The following is a 20,341-nucleotide window of genomic DNA, read 5'->3' as shown; positions in this document are numbered from 1 at the left end:
AAAAAAATTTCTAATTACTGAGTTTTGAGAGTTCTATACGTGTTAGAGACACAAGTCTTTTCAGGTATATAATTTGTAAATATTTTCTTCCAACCTGTGGCTTTTCTTTTATTAATAATGGCTTCCAAAGATGAAACCCAATTTATCACTTTTTTTCTTTTATGGATCTTGTTTTTGGTGTCATCTCTAGGAAATCTTTGCTTAACCCAAGGTCAAAAAGATTTTGTCCACGTTTTAGAGATTTATGTTTTGATCTACATTTAGTTAATTCTTCATGTGGTGTGAAGTAGGGATCAAAGGTCATACTTTTGCATATGGCTATCCATGCACAGTATCCGTGTGCTATATGCTTCTGGCACCATTGGTCAAGAAGACTATCCTTTCTCCTAGAAATTCGCTTTGCAGCTCTGTTGAATAATCAATTGTCCTTATATGTGTGGATATGTTTCTGGGATCTACATTCTATTTGATTGACATATTATATGTGACTCTTGGTTATAATATATTCTTTCACGGATGTCTTTCCACTTGCTCATGTAAATAGTCTCCCAGTAATATAGCCTTACCATTTTACTGGACATACCTAGGTATACCTGAGATGCATTTGATAAATCGATGGAACTTGCACTCAAACTAGGGTTACTTTCCAAAAACACTTAAAATATTCAGGTGTAAAAACTATGTACTCTACAGCCTTCCTGCCTCAACCAAGAGTATGTTAACGCAGACCCACAAGCTATTTTGCACATGTATGCGGCTGTAGAGTCTGGGGAGTATGAGAGTGGTGTGTGCTGTCTATCCCAAAAGATCATCATAGGACGCAAAGGAAACATTAATGAAATAGATAGGAATCGTCAAATGCCAAACGTTAAAATATTTCTCATGCGTTTTTAATATTTACATTGAGATAAATAAGCAAATTATTATAAAATAAAATACAAAAATTTAGAGAATATTTCAAAATGCTCTTTTTTGCCAGATGCAACCAGATACTAGGAATAAATAGAGGAATTTTCTGGAACCAGCTTGACTTTCCTTTTTTTATCACCATTGAGTGATGGGGTTGTATTTTATTCAGTCTATTGTACATATGGGTGTGAATAAGATGGAACTTCTCTGAAAAAGAGATATGAACAAAGAATACATGCTGTCAACTTGTCTAAAACATTTTTTCATGTTCTGACTCATTTTTCTTTGTATTGGCATTTCAAGGGATTTTGTTTTTTAATTTGACTATTAAGATAACTTGATAACTTCAGTGATATCCCATGAAGATAATATAAACAACTGTAATGGAAAACGAAAAGATGTTAATAGCAACCAACACTGTGACATTTCTTGCCATTGTTCTTTACTATTTAGAATAGTAACAAACCCCATATTAATTTGACTTTTTGAACTTTGGCCTTTACTTTGGTGGAAGAAGTTCCTTTCACTTTGCTTATTATCTGTTTGCAATTAAAAACAATGAATGGGGGGCTTCCCTGGTGGTGCAGTTGTTGAGAGTCAGCCTGCCGATGCAGGGGACGTAGGTTTGTGCCCCGGTCCGGGAAGATCACACATGCCGCGGAGCTGCTGGGCCCGTGAGCCATGGCTGCTGAGACTGAGCGTCCGGAGCCTGTGCTCCGCAGTGGGAGAGGCCACAACAGTGAGAGGCCTGCGTACCACAAAAACTAAAAAAAAACAATTAATGACCATACTTTGATATGATCATCTTACAGTTGTATAGAGGGAGGATAGTTATACAACCATTTATATATCTGTGGGTTCAAGAAAGTTTAAAGGCTTGATATTTGAATCCTGTGGAATGTAGCCTCCTTTCCCAGAGGGAAATGAACATATACATGTACTAACTGTAGTTTATAATAAAGCAACACCTGTTCGTAGAGGCACCTTCTACTCCAGGCATGTTTAGGTATAGGGAAGGGGAACAAGAGCTGTAAAACATAAGTCTTGTCTATAAGGAGTTTACAGTTTAGGGGGGTTGAGGGCACTCAATGACTCAACGAGGATAAGCCTGATGCAGGTTGCTACAAGGTCGCCCTTGGATAAAGTCTGCTTTAGGAAAGACCAGCTTACTCTTATTCTGTTAAACTCTTTAATGCGGTGTCCAATAAACCTGAATATCAAGCTCAAATGCCACTTTAGAAATGTTTCCAGGGGGGTAACAGTCAAGAAGTTAATATGATTCCTACACACTTGTCACAACTCACCAGAGGTCTTGAATTCGGTGAGCATATTGACCTCCTTTAAGAAAGATCACCATTTAAACTTCGAATGCTAAGTTCTAAGAGAATAAAGTAAGGAATAAGTGATATTCAGGTTCAGAGGTGGAAGAGAAAAGAGGGCTCCCCTTGAGTAGAACATTTTGTTGGATTCTCCAAAGTGGCAAACAATGAGGAGAACACTAACCAGCTAAGACTCTGAAGAAGTTGAGAATTAAGATGAAAGCCTAAGATGCAGGTCAAAATGTCCCCTAGATTTAAGGATACACTTAGGCTGAAAGGGAAACTATTGAAAAAGATGTAGAAAATCCTAAATATTTCAAAAAAAATTATTAGAACTAATAAAACAACTTAGCAAAGTTTGCTTGCAGAATATGAAATACACATCACTTGCATTTCTGCACATTAACAATGAAGAATCTGAGAAAGAAATTAGGAGAACAATTCCATTTACAATAGCATCAAAAAGAATAAAATACTTAGGAATAAGCTTAACCAAAGACATGAAAGATTGTACACTGAAAACTACAGCATTATTGAAAGAAACTAAGGAAAACATAAATAAATGGGAAGACATCCCACGCTCATGAACTATTGTTAAAATGTCCATATTACACAAAGCTACCTACAGATTTAAAGCAATGCCTATCAAAATCCCCTATTTTTGCAGAAGTAGAAGAAACGACTCCAAAATTGATATGTAACCACAAAGGACCCTCAACAACCAAAGCAAACATGAAGACCTCACACTCTCTTTTGAAATGAAGTTTTCTTGTTATTGTGGGTTATAAATCCAAAGTCCTAAAAGTCCATAAATTATCCTCCTAAATTTACATTTTGGTTAATTCTCAGTGACAGGCCTTTCCGTGCCTGAGTGGCAGTGAGGGCTGCTTCAATATCTGTAGCTTGGACTTCTGTCACTGACATGGTGTGGGTATCCCAGAGCCTTGGCTCTTTTACCAGTCGATCAAGTCCCGCATGAACCATGCTCAGGAGGGCCCCACGCTTGCTTGGTTTCATGCTGTGCTATTGCTGTCTTGAAATTCTTAATGATTCTATCTTTGAACTTACGTTCTGTAAGTAAAATTTATAGGACAATAAAATATACGCATGAGCAGAGAAGACATGTGCAATATGTGTGTCTGCCAACATTCCTGCAGCCCCATTCACAACTAGTTTTCACCCTGCTTATGGTGTGCTTTCCATGACACGCTTATTTGGTACCCATTTGGAGTCTTACTGAGTTCCACCAGAATTCTGTGCTACTGCTCACATCCAAGACTAAATGAAGGTGTTAACAGCTCCAGGAGGCCATGCTTTCCATTTGAATCTGAACTTACTTCCAGCTTGAAGTAAGTTCAGAAAGAAAGCAGTTGTTTTCTAAAAAACAAGAATGTCCAAGGAATCTTATCATATCCTTTCTTACTCGTGTTACTTCCCAATATTAGCCAAACACTGTTGCTGAAAAAGATGACATATATGAAAAAGAGAAGAGAGAACAACCCATAGAACCCATTTAGGGCTCACCCTAATCTAGTATGATGTCATCTTATCTCGATTCTATCTAAAAAAAGAATTTACTTGGGCACATTCACAGGTTCCAGGTGAACGTGAATTTGGGGAGGACACTATGCACCCCAGTGCAAATACTTTCAACAACACTTTTTCTTTACAGTTTGAACAAGAGGCACTATATTTTCATTTTGCACTGGAGCCCACACATTATGTCACTTTTTACTTTTAGAGCCCATGTTGGAAAATGGGGTTTCATGAGACAGCCAAGTGAGTCTGTCAAGTGAATTCTAGAATTATCCAGACTTACCCACTTTGTTGCAGCAAGTTGGTTCCAGGCAAACCCATGTGAAAGGGGCATGTCCACAATGGAGCAGAGAACTTTTGTCTCTCTATCACCAGACTCACTCCCAAGATGAAGGAAAGAAGAGCTTAGCAAAGCATGGCCAGTTATTCTTCCCAACTTTGCCAGTCAAGTAGGTCACCTCACCTAGCCAGTGTCAGTGAATATAAGAGCAGGGAGGTTAAAAGTTATATTACTCAAATTCCCTTCACATGCTGGTACCATTAGGAACGAGAAGGGAAATTGTCACTAATGCTTCCCTGTTTCACTAATGTTTCCCTGTTTTTTTCGATCTCTTAACCCACTCAACTATGCCTTTAAGCCTGTAATTAACGGAATATGGCTCTCCCTTCAGGACAAAGAAAAGACCTTTATCAGGACAGTCCTGCTCACACTTTTATGGGGTTACTCATTTTAGTGGCCTCTGGGAACTACTGGTGGTCGACTTAGAGTTTCATCCCAGAAGTCTCTGATATGGGTGAGAAATTGCTTTAATTTAAATTAACTCCAGGGCTACTCATATCCAAGGATCAGAAACAACTTTTTGTTTACCAGCCATCCACAGCACAGCTAACCATAGAAAGTTGATGAGGTTAAATGACAAACTAAGATTAAATACATAAAAGCATCCAGTAATACAATTCAGAAATCATAGAAATGTTGCAAATTTGAAAGTACACCTCCGCCAGTATCAAATTCTTCACAGAGAAATTAAAAGGGCACACATTAAACGCTCTTATGAATTAAGGTCCCAAAGTATTAAAGCCCAATTTTGAAATCAAGTTTCCTTGTTACTGTGGGTTAAAAATCCAAAGTCCTAAATGTCCATAAACCATCCTCCCAGCTGTACATTTGGTTCATTCTCAGTCACAGGGCTTTCATTTCCTGAATGCGACTGAGGGCTCCTTCAGTATCTGTAGCTTGGACTTCTGTCACTGACACGGGTGTGGGTCTCTCAGGGCCTTGGCTGTTTTATCAGTTTATCAAGTTTCTCATGAACCGTGTTTTAAAGAGTCTAAAGAGTTACTAAGATACAATTTGATTTTACAGCACTATCCCCACAATTTAAAAACAATCTCAAAAGCAAGCCAATGCCCCACTCCTAGAAGACAGAAACTAGGCACATTTTTGTGCCCAGAATCCAGTACAGAATTTGACCAAAGAACAAAGCAGAAACTCAATGGCATTTGAGAGAAAGATAAAGTCTCTTTTGTTCTAGCCTCACTAGGATGTCCATTAGTCTATGCCATTTCACTGAAATTTCTGACCTGCAAACTTCGAACCAGGAGGAATCTTTGAAGCCTGACGTTGATTTGTCACTATGAATTTGCCACGTGCAGTGCACAGCCCTGAGCATCTGTCACACATGGACTCTTGAGTTATCCTTCCTCTTTGATGACCTTGTGGTTCACACTGCAGTACTGAACTGATTACGGGTTCTGTCAAGTGACATTACACCTCCAGTTCTGATGCGTAGATTTGACAGTCCTATGCCGCCATGGCCATTTTCACTGCCTCCTGCTATGGAATTGCACAGACCAAAGGCGGCTGCCTTTAAGAGAACATTTCTTTCTCCAGCATAATTGACAAATCCAGTGTCAGCTTGGGCCCACATGTAAAGGGAGTCACTTCAGCCTACGGTAGACCATATGTGTCAATGCCGACAAGTTCTACAAGACATGTTTTCCTTACAACTGAGTCTTTGTCTCAGTCAAACCTGCTTGGGAAAAACTGTACCTGAAGAGTAAGGCAAGGTGGACGGCTGCCCGGGACTTTCCTGCCCTGTAAACTCCTGCACAGTCTCAAGTCAAGTGCCAGGTAAAGGTCTCTGTATACTAAAGACCCTTCAGGTGCCTTATTCATTCCGCTCCAGGTATTGCTCAGTCACCTGCAACTCCCTAATGCCCCGTTTCTTTATGTCAGACCTTTACTTAAGTGGCTCGAAAGAAACCGCCACTCTCCCACACCATAAGCTGCAGCCATCAGCCAAAATCAAAGTGTCTTACGGCTGGTTGGATGGTGGCCCCCAAAAGGATATATCCATGTCCTAATCCTTGACTGTTACCTCATTTGAAAAAAGAAAATTTTGCAAATGTCATTAAGGATCTTGAGATGGGATTTCCATCCTATATTATGTGGATGGGTCCTAAATATAATGACAATTGTCCTTATTATACAAGAAGGGCAGAGGGACATTTGAGACAGACAAAAGAGAAGATACAGACACAGAAAGGGGGTGATGTGAAGACAGAGACAAAAACTGAGTGATGTGGCTTCAAGCCAAGGAAGAGGGCAACCACCAGAAGCTGAAAGAGGCAAGGGATAGAATCTCCCCAGAGCATCTGTAGGGAGAGCAGCCTTGCTGACACCTTGATATCACACTTCTGGCCTCTACAACTGTGAGATAGTAAATTTCTCTTGTGTTAAGCCTCCAAGTTTATTAGTCTCCCAGCAAGCACGGGACACTTATACAGCATGCACTAAACCTTTTCTAGGCTTCAGCAGTTTACTGCACAAACCTAAATATTTTCAAACAGTCAAAGGTCTCAACATCCCACCATACCTTAAAAACCAAGGCACTAGACTACCTTCCTTGGCAGTAACAAAATATCTTCCACAAGGACAGTTTGCTCTCTAAGATGTCTGCTCCTTTCTTTTTATTTCTCAGTGTTCCCAGGTAATGCACCAAGTGTTAGGGTCTTTTAATTACCTTCCAGCAAGTACAATGCCTTAATTCCATTTGGTTTGGAATAAATTAGGAAACAAGATAAAAGTGAAAAGATGGAGGGCCAAATATTCCTGTTACTCTTGATAGCCCTGGCTTGAGAATCCAGTTTCAACGAAATGATCACATAACAGAACCCCAGAATTGGGCAGATTTACTAACTAGTAATACACAGAATGAGACAAACAGAAGACACTCACTCAGACTCTCAAGGGAGAGAACAGAATTAGTCAAGGCAAGCATGCTCACTTAATTCTTTTCAAGCTTTCTATAGAAGTCACTTGATCACCCTGGGGCAGAGTCAGTAAAGAAGCAGGGCTGAAATGACCCTAAGAGCTCTCTTGACAGGACTGAAACATCAGCAGCAGGAAAGGAACATTCCCTCACTCCTCACCACCACCACCCCCAGGAGTAAAAAATGATCATCCACATTGACAATGTAAAAGAAATCAGAAACTATGCTAACTCTGATTCACTCTTAGTATACCAACAGCTAATCAGGAGCCTTGTGCAAAAACATCTTGATTAGTTGCTAATACAACTCTTTAGAAGCAGACCCCTCCACATACCTCAAAGGGAACAGGCAGACCTGTATGCTTCAGGATTTTCTCACGAAAACCCCACACAATTTCTTTACTATTCCAGCCACGTATGGCCTAGCCCTACCCTCATACCTGTTTTTCTTACTTTAGTAATAAAGAAACATAGATGGAAATAAAGAAGAGCTATCAGGTAGAAAGATATAAAATAGTGGGAAAAATATTATAAGTAGAGTCAAGTACCACCACCATTTACTAGAAGTGAACTGTCAGCACCAACATTAATACTTTTTCCTGTTATATCTGTAAAGTGATAATAAGCAATATGTATATAACAATTGTTTATTTATTCAAATCTCATTTTTACAACTAACTACTACACAACAATTAACATGCTAAGGCAACATCAATAGATGAAAAAAGGTAGTCCCTGGCCCCAAGGAGTGTTGCCCAGGAGAACACAGAGATATGTAAAAAATACAATCACAATACAGTGTAGCGAGTGCAACAATCAGGCATGCAGAAGTGCAAGGGTAGCAGAAAGGAGCATGTGATCACAACACTAAAAAGAAGACTGCACAAAAGACATAATATGTAAATTGAGTTTTGAAAAATGAAGTGGGTTTCCCAGGTGCCCCATAGGAAGAAAGGAATTCTTGGAGGAGGGAAAAGCATAAATGAAGACAGTGAATTGTTCATATAATCCAGAAGTGAACTAGGCAATGGCAGGAGAAATGATTGGACACAGGCGTCATGAATACTCGCATGTCTGCATTTTAGCAAGACCATTCTAAAGGAAACTTTGAGGATCAACTCGGGGCTGGGGGGCCGCAGGGGGACAGAACTAGTCATTCCTGCAAGAAACATTGGAACCAGTTTCTACCAACCAACCAAAAAAACGACTTCAAAGGCAACGTGGTGTCACAGGAAGGGCTTGTTTCTGTGTTTCTTTGTTTTTAGTTCATTAGGCCTCACTTAAAATTCTGATTCCACAATGCACTTGCTTTGGGATCTTGAACAACACTCATAACCTCTGCAAGTTTCAGTATAGTAAGTTTATGTGATTACCTTCATCTGTAATATCCTTGTGTTGCAACCTTAATTAATTCAGATTAATTCACCTTAATCTTAATCTCAAATTCAGGTCAAAGACTAGTTCCTCTGTGACTTCTCCTCTGAACTGATTCAAAAGCCTTCTCTCCTGTCCTCATTTGGCTTCTCTTCTCTTCTAGAATCTCATAAGAACTTCTATGACCTCTTTGGGTTTTTTTTGTTGTTGTTGTCTGTTTGTTTGATTTTAATTGAAGTATAGTTGATTTACAATGTCGTGTCAGTTTCAGGTGTACAGCACAGTGGTTCCGTTTTCAGATTCTTTTCCCTTATAAGTTATTACAAAATATTAAGTATAGTTCCCTGTGCCATAGAGGAGATCCTTGTTGTATCAATTCTATGCCTTCTTTGAATGATTGTAGCACTTGTTGTCTGTATCATTTTTATGTCTGTTGTGGCTTTGTGACTGAAAATGAAAATTTTCTAGTTGTTCGTGTCCTGGCCCTTCCTTAAAAATGTGTTCATTTATCTATTTCATATCTATTGACTATATCTTAGACACTGTGTTAGCTGCTTGTTCTAGATGTTAGTAAAATATAGACCTTCCTGCTCAAAGGGTCACAGTATTTGTGGGAAAACAAAAAAAATGAACAACCTATGTCTTAAATAGCTTTGTACTTCCCAAAGAGAGCACACCTTGTAGGTACAATAAATATATGTATTATATATAAATGTATAAATAGTTAATGGCATTAATAACTTGAGATAACTGCTTTTCTATTCTGAGGAAATGATGATAATATTTCACCAGGAGCTCAATACCACTCTGAGAATGAGGGCTTAACGCCCAACCTGGCTCACTGCATCGCTTTCTTATATGAAAATAGACAAGTCTGTACATACTCTCTACAAAAAGGCTTATCGGCATGAATTTCAGATAGCAAGAAGAAAAATTCAAGAGGTTCAAAGAAGCATCCAGAAGCTCAGATGATTGTCTGGCACTAATACAACTTGCTTGACAGGAAAATAGAGCTGTAAATCTTACAAAATCAGATGATCTTTCAAGAATTTCAAAACCGCCTGCTATTAATTGGAAATCCTAGAAGAACCGCTTCTTTTAAAGCATACTGATAATATGCTTTACAGCTTAATATTCAGAAGCCTATGTTTTGGCTAAATGAGCTTCAGGAAAGAAGGAAACTTGTGGTTCAGTTCCATCTACTCTGGAACCTCTGGTCAAAACATCTACTTCTGTGCTCAGCCATCTTATCATCTGTAAAATGGAGGCAACTCTAAGAAAACATAGTTACAGAGATGTTGCACAGTTTCCTGTGTCATTGTCTTCATTTGTTTCAGAAAACCAATAACGTCTAAGCTACTACTGCAAAGAGTGCAGTGTCACTTGGGGTCATCTAGTACAGCTCTGTCAAAGTAAAGAAAAGGAAAGGGGCCTAGAATAACTATAATTTTCCCAAGAGGACACTGTTATTTTATGGTAAATCTGAGTCAAGAACCCTGATCTCTTTGATGCCATTCCATTGTTCTTTTGTTGGGTTCTCAACAACCCAGAGAAAGAAAGAGAAATAACACTCCTATGTGCTGTGTCACTGGTACAGGACGTGGCAAGATTGGAATTGGAGAACTACATATTAACAGGTATTTGGGAAATTCTTCAAACTAATTTATATACCAGGTACATAAAAAACAGTATGTTTTCCCAAGATGATTCTGTGGAATGAACAGAACTGGTAACTGAAGGTGCCTGTGTGCTGCAGTTCCAAACAGGATGGGTGAATGCTTGTTTTCTGGCACCTTTAAGACTCCACTCCAATATACACATTAAAATAAAATTAACATTTCAACTGGGTCATATTTAATTCTGCATGCTCTTGTAAGTCAGCAAAATATTCCATATATCATTTAAGTTGTCACTCACTTGTTTTTCTTTTTCTTTTTTTTTTTTGTGGTACACGGGCCTCTCACTGCTGTGGCCTCTCCCGTTGCGGAGTACAGGCTCTGCACGCGCAGGCTCAGTGGCCATGGCTCACGGGCCTAGCCGCTCCGCGGCATGTGGGATCTTCCCGGACCGGGGCACGAACCCGTGTCCCTTGCATCGGCAGGCGGACTCTCAACCACTGAGCCACCAGGGAAGCCCGTCACTCACTTTTTAACTTGACTTTCAATTTCTAAAAGTCTTTCCAAACATAAAACAGAGGTGGGAAAATGGTATATGGGAAGCTGCAGAGATGAAATAAGCTTATTTCATTAGGCATAAAGATGAATATCCAAACAACTTCTTCATGGCTGAAAGTGTCCAAATCTACTGTCTTCATTTTGTAGTCAAGGCTTCCAGAAAAATATGCTAATGGATTCCTTATTACCCAAATGCCCCATATCAGTTTCAGTAGGTATCATTATATATTATGGACATTTTTCTCAGTGACAGAGAAAGACATCCTGGCCGAGCATCCCCCTGCCCATGACACAGAGATGATGGTCTCAAGCTACCTTGAAGGCATTGGAGCCCACTTTATCCGTTACTAATATTAATGGAGGACAAAACTTCATATTCTGTTTGCTCTGTGTTTGTTAAATCACTTCTTCCCTTCATTAAATGGATGACACATAATTGAGTCTGTAGTGTGTGTATCATTGGAAACTGAACACATTTTTGTTGGTTTTATTAAAGTCATAGGTTTCTAGGGAGGGTCTACTAAATAACTAAGTCTAGTTTCACACTTACTAATAAATTTTGATGTAATTTTGAGTAAATTAAGCTCATCATAAAGGAAGGATACTGATAGTTGCTACTACCCCATCCTTGAGGGGCTCTTGTAAAGCACTAAATAAAGTAACAGAGGTTTATATGCATGCATATATTTTCAATGATATTTGAACACACTTAAAAAGAACTCTGCGGAATGCATTATAAAACCTTGATGCTGTGTGTCCCTAGTTCCCAGCTCTCTCATTAAAACTATTTTAATGAACAAAATGTTATCTATTAGGATAGCTATCAGAGTACTCCAAATACTACTTCTTGCAGTACCCTGTCCCAACCATTTGCCTTCCTCTTCCCATTAGTCCTTAATTCAGAAACCCCAGAGATTTGTTCATTAATTTATGAACATATTTCTCCATTCAGCCAAGAAAATTGATGGATCCCTTACCAAATTTCAGGCACCCTTCTTCAGTATGTTTTATAGGCATGTTCAGGAAACACAGCAGTAATTACCACAGATGAATATAGCCTCTCTCGAGCTGAGGGGAGAGACAAAAGTAAAGAAGCAAATATAAAATCATAAGTGTAAATACGTAAATAAAAATTGAATAAATGAATGGGTAGAATAACTAGTATATCAGGTAAGTGCTGGAGAAAAACAGCAAGAATGGAAGGGAGATGGAGATTGTTAGCTGGTAGGAGGAGGCTGCTATCTGAAACTAAGTGATCACTGAGGGCTTTCTGCGGAAGATAAAATTTAAGAGGGAACCTAAGGTTGTGAGAGGGAGCAAGGTGCATATCTGGGAAGTGAATAGTACAAGCAGAGGGAACAGTCAGATGGAAAGGCAATGAGGCAAGAGTGGGCTTGGAGTATCCAAGGAGCAGGAAGGATGTCAGTGTGTGGAAAACAGAGGGAGCAAAGTGGAGACGAAAAGGAAACAGTCAGAGAGGAAACAGAAGCCCAGATTTCTAGGGCTGTGGAGGCACTTTGAGGACTTTGCTTTTCCTGTGAAGGAGCCATTGAAGAGACTTGAGTGACATGATCTGACTTATGTTTTAACAGGATCTCTCTGGATGCCATGTTGATTAGAGACTGCAGGAGAATAAGGACAAGCCCCAGAAGACCAATAGTTGATTCAAATGTCAAGAAACATTTATGCCTTCACCCTTAAACTTCACAAATGATGCCATTTCCATTGAGCTATTGAAAAATATAATCTGGCTTTCAAAACAATAAACCAGAAGGCATTTTCTCACATAAGCAAGGTCATAATCAACTGTCAGCTAAAGTTGAAATAGCAACAAATCAAATAATAACAAAAAACATTTTTATAGATTTTTAAACCTTACAAAGCATTTTCTTGTCCATTATCTAATTTAATCCTCAAATCAACGCCATGAGATAGTTATTATTTTCCCATTAGAAATGACCGCATATTAAATCCTTAGTGATTGCTCAAGAAAAGCTGAAATCTTTAGTGTACATCTATTAATGCCAAGGTTGGGTTTTTTTCCCATGGGAACACTGGATGCTAAAATCCACAGGGATTTTCAGCTCAAGATGGCAGACTAGGAAATATATTTACTTTCTGGTCCTCCTGAAACCATGTTTAAATAAAGCTGTAGAAATACCAAAATCAATCAACCAATAAAAGCCAAGACATTGTGGAAGTCATCAACCACAGAAAGATTTCAACACATTTCGAGAAGGCAAACAATGAAACGGAGGGGCCATGAATAAAATAATGAAGAAAAGACTACCCTAAGTAGGGTCTGCACAAAGCCAGTCAGCTTTTGCTGAGCTCTGGTTATAGTAAAGGGCAGAGGAAAGAAGAGGGGCTGAAAACAAGGAGACAAAAGTCATTTTAGGAAAAAAAGTTCATTTAATGAGCTCTAGGGAACACTCAGCCTGCTGCCATACGCACTCATGTATTACAGTGGATTGTTGGTAAGCAAGACAAAACAGGGAACCGACAAACAAAAATCAAGACACTGTTTCTTACTGAACTCTTCTCAAATGAGATCAAGAAATTATGGTTCAATGCCATAGCTGTAAATCATTTCTGCTCCTGGAGAGGTTAGAAAGGGCTTATAATAGTTACCCTTTTTTTTCAGACAGAATTTAGGTCTGAGCAAAAGCTTTTGTGCCCTCCAACCTCAAAGTTTATTGGGGATGGAAGTCCAAATTTGCTTTGACATACCATAAAAAGAATCTCATGAGCAGAGGGTCAAACTACTTTTGGAATATATGAATTATGCCCAGTGTTATTTTAAATAGATTTTAAACTACAATATATAAATTTTTACTGATCTATACGATTCTGGGTTCTGAAACTTCTACATGTTACATGCCTGATATATAACACACAATGTCAGTCCCAGGAGAGAGAAAACACTCCAATGAAGCCAGCCACAGAAACAAGATTCGAACAAGGTAAAGTGATGTGTAGACCAAGACCAGGATTTTTCAATTCTTTCCTGTCATGCTGTAGCTTCCAGTTTCTGTATAACAACACATGTTTCCCTTGTCCTAGACACACAAGAGTATGTCTCCTCTCTGGGGTATAAGAAGCTCTGGAGTTACATATGTGTAGTAAACAATGGACCCAGCTGGCATACTCACAATGACCAACTAAACATCAATTAGGACTGATGGACAATATTTCTTCTTCCAGTAACATAACAGTTTTTAAAGACTAAGCCATTGAACGTGGAGTTACTGAACATGGGACTCAGTTCACTGGGATCCCTTCTTAGAAAAATAAAGGACAACTTGAATTGGATTTGTGTGGCTTATTCAAGTAGTAACTAATCAGCTACATCTTGGTGAACTGAATTTGTCACAATCGTTTGGTATTTTATTAACTCTCTTCCCCTTCTTCCCCCGACTCTCACGAGAACGGATCATGAGTATCTTAAAACATACTAAGTCGTCTTCCATCACTGTTAATCTAACTACAAAAGCACACTTTCCTTATCCAATGTAACTTACTGTCTTTTAGAGTAGCTGGGGTTTTAATTCTCTACAAAATTAAAACCAGCAAAGAGAAACATTTTCAAGGAGCCATACATTGTAGAGCTTTAGAAAGAAGACTTTAGAATTAAGGGCAAATATATCAATTTATAGCTAAAGCACCTGAGGCCTAAAGTAGGAAGGTAACCATCGAGGTCAGGGAAAGGTGTGGAAGATCAGGTTTCAGGCTGAGGAAGAGTCAATAGGGACTCAATCTGAGCAGGTCAAAAACTGAAAGGAGACCACGAATGTTCTGGGAAGGCTGGCATCTGGCCTCAAGTGTGGGATTCAGACAGGGAGTGGGCCCGGGGGGAACTGCGCTTCTGCAGTAGGCAGAGAAGTCCACCTCCTCTCTGGAAAGTGCCACTGACAACAGGGAGTTGAGGGGAAAGATCAATGAATTCCAGTCCACCTGAGAAAGCAGGCCAGTCTGATTAACTCTGAATTTAGGCTTATTTCAGATACTTCTTGAGAAAGAACTTGGACAAGAGCAAGTCCCACGCAGCCTCTTTTAAATCCATGCCCAGTATTTTCTGGTGGAGCTGCTTAAACCCTCCAAGTGACTCCAGCATTTTAATTTCACTCTGTAAATAATTCCGACAGTTCTATAATTGATTATTTAATGGGCAAATAAGTAGGGTCACAAAAGAGTGTGAATGTATTTTACAGAATGAGGATGGGCGGAGTGGAGCAGTCTGGAATAGGACACCAATAAAAAGGGATCTTGGTAAAGAAGAACATCTATTAGAAATGGAGAGGAATTCTCAAGGAAATTAGTGCCTGACACCACGCCCTTCTCTCTGCATGTTTAGAAGCTGGTTTCTAATTTTATTTTCATAGGAGATGTCCCTGTGATGAATTGTCTTTTACCTCCACACCATTTATCACATGGACATATTGTGAAGTTTGTGTGAGAGAAAGCAAGTATTAGAATTTGTCTTGCAAGGAGCTATAAACACTTCCTGGAACAATCTAGGGTAGAAGGAAAAGGAAAGGAAGGTGGAAACAAAGGAGAAAGACAGCTAATGATGCTGGAGTCTCTCGCTGGGATTTGTGGTATCTCTTTTTGAAACTAAGTACAGAAAGTCAGAACTTGACTGATTGTTTCTTGATCACGGTTTGTTTTCATTTTTGTTTTTTTCTTGCTCTCTCATCAGTTATTCCAGCCAGTGCCACGTCATTTTCAGTTTCAGTAAGCATGCCGGTCTTGTTTCCATTCACATTATTCATGCAAAAGTTGATGGAACTGATGACCCCGAGTTATCAAGGAAACATTAGATACACCAGTAGATACATTTCTTAATTTTAGAAAAAAATTACCGAGTGAAGGTTAAAATAACTCCTCTTAAATTTGTCATTTAAAAAAAACTTCTCCTAACATACAATACCTCATTGCCTAATAATGCCAGATAAATGAAGAATTCCTATGTATTCATGAATGCAGCCTAGTCTGTATATTTCTTGGCAGGTATGACCGTTACCGAGGGTGACGGCCTAGTTTGCTGGCCATGTCCTGTCTCCTAGAAAGTTGTAGTTTCTGTTGTCTTTCAGTTGGTCCATTGGATATCAGAGGTGAATTTATAAAACTATACTTCCCTTTACACTTACTTTTTTGTTTTGTTTTGTTTTACTTGAAGTATAGTTGATCGACAATGTTGTGTTTCAGGTGTACAGCCAAGTGATTCAGATATATATCTTTCTTTTTCAGATCCTTTTCCATTATAGGTTATTACAAGGTATTGAATATAGTTGCCTGTGCTATACAGTAGGACCTCGTAATTTATCTACTTTATATATAGCATACACTTACTTTGTGTGATCCACGCTGGTCAGACCACATGACTATTTTCACTTCTGATATCTTTTCAGGTCCAACCTCAAATCTTTGATAAGAAGATATTTTAAAATAAGTTTAGCATGTGTGTGCTCTAAATCCAACAGTAGTTATTAGAAATATGGTTTTGCACTAGGAATTCTTCGCTTTTCTGTTCTTGGCCAACCAACTGAAAATTAGCTTTTATTTTCTGGTTGGTTTGCTAGATGTTTATGACTATAATAAAAGTCTTAAATTTTGTCTCATATCTTAAAACACAATCTGAATTAGCAATGGATATTGTGCTATACATAGGGGCTGTGATATAAATATAGTTTCTAACTTCAAACACATATAGCCTAGAAGGGAACACAGACACATATGCAGCAATTAGGGCAACTGCATTTGTTTACTAAGTGAAATAGTACTGAGATGGATAAAGTGCTAGCAAGCCTTGAACAGCCAAATCAGCTTCAAAAATAGATGTGCAGTTCTTTAAAAGTCTTTTTCACATTTTTCCAGCTACAGGTAGAATATAACTTAGCATAAAAACAGTACGGGTTTTATTTTAAGTAATTTAGCATTTTGACATCCTCATAATGAAATTAAATCCAAAAGGAGATTTCTCTCCATGATCTCTTGAAATGGTCCTTGATCATCCACAATATTTCCCATCATCACAAAGGTGGTAGCAAGGGCAGGAAACTCCAACATTATTAAAGTTTCATAAAGCAAAGTCAATTTTAAGAATATAATGTCCCCAAACTGACAAAGGTCTTGACAGATAATTTCAAGGGAAGCATAAATTATTTTCTGTTTGTCAGAGGGCAAAAATATTTAGGTTGAGTTAATGAATGGTAGAGTTTTTGAGTGCAGAGTGTACTTAAAATATTACGTAGATCTGTACTGTCAACAGATGCTAGCCACGTGGCATTATTTATATTTAAACAAATTTAAAAATAAGATTAAAAATTCAGTTCCTCAGTTGCATTTGCCATATTTCAAAGATGTTTATTAGCTCCATGTAGCTATTGAATACTGCAATGCATGGTACAGATATAGAATATTTTCATTATCACCAAAAATTCTATTGAGCAATACTAAAATTATACCCAGATATTCACAGAGAAGGCAACCAAGTCTCAAGGAAATAATATAACTTCCCCAAGATCACACAGCTATGTGTTTAAAGAAAAACAAAATGACACAAAGGAAATAGTAACAGAGGCATTAAAGAAACCCAGTAAGTTTCTGGAGCAGTCAAACTAGGGTTTAAAAGTGCATACTTAATTGTTAGCCGGGTTGAAGCTCTTGATGGTTGGTAAGATCTACCTGCCTGAATTTGGACATTAGCATTTTATGCAATGAATTAAAAGCAAAAAATCATTTCAGCGAATGGCTACCAGCTCCATATTTTTAGCCACTGCCGTGCTTCCAGATTATGTTTATCACTTTCATATACAGGGCACCACTGTGAAATGTGATGGTTTATCTGACCCCAGAGAAATCAAGAAATCTCGTGGGGGTTATGGCTATATTTGAAAAGGTTGATTTTTAAATGCATCATGCAGACTGGCCCTGTTTTAAAAGGGATTCCTGCCATCAAATAATCAAAATGTAAACTCTCTTCTCACCTTGCAAAAGTCAAAGATAGTCCCTGCATCTTTATTATTTCGTTGAAATCCAAATATTATTTTTCCATTCTCTAACTTGTTTTCCTCACAGTGTGATCAACTATTGCCAAGGAAGGAAAGGTTAGATTTATCAATCAAAGTTTGCTAAAGGCCCCCTAGGTAACTGAACCCTCAGGAGAAACAATCGTCATGTATTCTTTTTCTTTTGTTTCAGTATCTTCGTAAAGAATCATTTCAATATGTTTGGTTCTGTAGCAGAGGTTCTGTGAAGTGCTTATCTTCCTCAGAGGTGCAGAAAGCCTGCGAGTCTGTGAGTAAAGATAGGTAAGGAGAGAGAGGGAAGGAGGCTAGAGAGAGGTTCAGTGCTGAGATAAACACAGTGTTCTAAAGCCTCCTGGGGGTGAGGCTGGGGTGCACAAACACCCACGACTAATCTAGACAGAAACTGAATAATCAACGGGACGACCACTATGAAGTCATGTGGTCACCTCTCCCTCTAGAAATAAACATTGCCCTCAGTAAGTCTCCTCCCGCCCCAGAAGAGCATTAGGAAGGTCTGGAGAGGGGGATTATTGGCAGAAATGGAAAAAGTAGGCTGAAGGGATTAGCCTGGAGCAGAGAGACCAAGTTACCCAAGCCAGTAGATGGAAGGCAGACATTTCATGGAAGTCTCCAAGCCCACGTCAAGTTCTGGGACCACCAAGTACAAGTCAAAGAGTGCTCATTTAACCCCTTTGGGCCCCCACGGGAGTGGAGAAAGACTGGACAGAGAGGGAGAAGGGGCCATTGAAGGTACAGTATTTACTATGGGATTTAACTCCTCAAAAGCCTCCCAGTAGCTTCAGATCTGATCAAGAATCCTTCATGTCCTGCTGGTTTGCAGTGAGTGGCTCACAGCTTTAAGGCCTCTTCTGCCAGATGGAGAACCATTTCAAACATCCTGCCTCTATTTTGTACTGTAGCAATGCAGACAGGAAACCTGACCCCATTTTCAGGTTCTAAAGAGAAATTCTAAGTACCTGAAAGACTGAGGAACATGGTGGCTTTTATTTAAGATGTGGAGATAGAGAGCACATAACCTGGACTTGGGCCTGCAGCAGCACCAAGAGTTCCATTTATTTTCTCTCTGCTGGATTAGCCACAGGGACTCCAAGTTCTTCATTGTGTGGTTCTGGTACGAAGATTCTCCTGGGAATTATAAAGCTATTCACCTTCTACATCGAGCACTTTTTATATTTTCCCCAGCAACGTAAGTCATCCTTAAGAGGAGTCAGGGTGCTAGCTTTTAAATATATTTTAGTCATCCCTTTGTACATTAAATGCTCTTTCTTGGAGACTGCTCCTGACAAGGTGTTCACCGTGCTCTCAGCTGGCCTCCTGAAGTTCTGCCCTGCCTTCCCCACCAGGTACAGTTCAGAAGCTGCCCACCTCAGGGTGATGGGTTATCTTCTAGTTGCTTTATTCCTTTCCCTTTTACATTTAGAGAATATAATTTGAATACATAAACTTCTCTGTGACCACAGCTTTGTTTGCAACCCACAGGTTTTGTTATGGCATATTTTCATTATCATTCAATTAATAAAATTCTAATTCCCATCGTGACTTTATCTTTGACCTACATAATGATCAGAAGTATGTTTTTAATATCCAACTCTTTGGTAAAATATTGGTTATATATTTTTAAATTTCTTGCTTATTCAGAGTCTTGTTTTATAACCAGAATATAGTCAATTTTATAAATGTGCCGTGTGCACCTAAAAATTTCTGTGTAATATATATATTCCATCATTGTTGGTGCAGTGTTTTATGTAAATTTAGGCCAAAGTTTTTAATGATGGTATTCAGATCTTCTCTAATCTGCTGATTTATTGTTGTGGTTCTATGTTACTGATCTAGGTAATTTAGATGTTTCTATTTCTACTTAGATTTTTGGAATTTCCCTTCATATATTGCATTGAAGTTTAGATTTATAATGTATTCCTTGTAAAGTAACAGTGGATTTTATTATCCTGCCTTATCAACAGTGATACTTTTTGCTTTCAAATCTATGTTAACCTTAAAAAATCTTCAATTTTACTTATTGTTGTTATGACATAATTTTTGAATCCTTTCATTTTCAATCTGACTCTTGTCTCTTGTAGGTGGCATAGAATTAGGTTTTTTGTTTGTTTCAATAATACTTGTCCTTTAATTTGAGTATTAACAGTTAATGTATTTTCTTATAGACCGTTTACTCCTTGTTTACTATTTGTCCCACCTTGTTATGTTCCTTTTGCTCTTCTTTCTTCGAGATTTCTTCAAATTACATTTTCCCTTGTATTAGCTTGTTATTTTTACATAAGTAGCAGTTACACATGTACCATGACTTATTAGGTCTTTTACTGCTTCTCAAGCAATGCTGAGATCTTAAATTTCTTTTACTACTTTTTCCTCTTCCATTTGTTTTAATGCATTCTCATTTTTGATATATTTTATTATTACCCTTTTGTGTTGTTAGATTTTATTTAGGTTTATCCACTTATTTATCCTTTCTGTTATACATAATTCTTTATAAAGTCCTTATTTTCATCTGTGATAATCTTCCTTCTGCCAGCAGGTCTCCCTTTATAATTTAATTCAGTTCTAATGAGAAAATATTTTCTAAATTTTGTCTGCAAATTTCCTTATTTCATCTTTCCTTCCAAACAACATTTTCTCTGCCTCTAGAATTCCCAATGGGCAGTTCTTTTCTTTAGCACTTAAAAATGTTATTCCATTATTTATTA

The 20,341-nt window shown here is 38.4% G+C and overlaps 1 long non-coding RNA gene across 1 annotated transcript; it reads right to left on the bottom strand.

Moving 5' to 3' along the window:
- Positions 1-890: 890 nt before the first annotated feature.
- On the bottom strand, positions 891-18,703 carry LOC132508561 (uncharacterized). The gene is made up of 3 exons (XR_009536662.1): positions 18,656-18,703; positions 11,565-11,655; positions 891-1,657 (listed from the first exon to the last, which is right to left on the bottom strand). It is a non-coding gene; the product is annotated as an uncharacterized LOC132508561 (long non-coding RNA).
- Positions 18,704-20,341: the final 1,638 nt, after the last annotated feature.

This window comes from Lagenorhynchus albirostris, chromosome 2 (assembly GCF_949774975.1).
Source record: "Lagenorhynchus albirostris chromosome 2, mLagAlb1.1, whole genome shotgun sequence".
Lineage (NCBI taxonomy): Eukaryota > Metazoa > Chordata > Mammalia > Artiodactyla > Delphinidae > Lagenorhynchus > Lagenorhynchus albirostris.
This window is presented reverse-complemented; position numbering and strand designations above follow the sequence as displayed.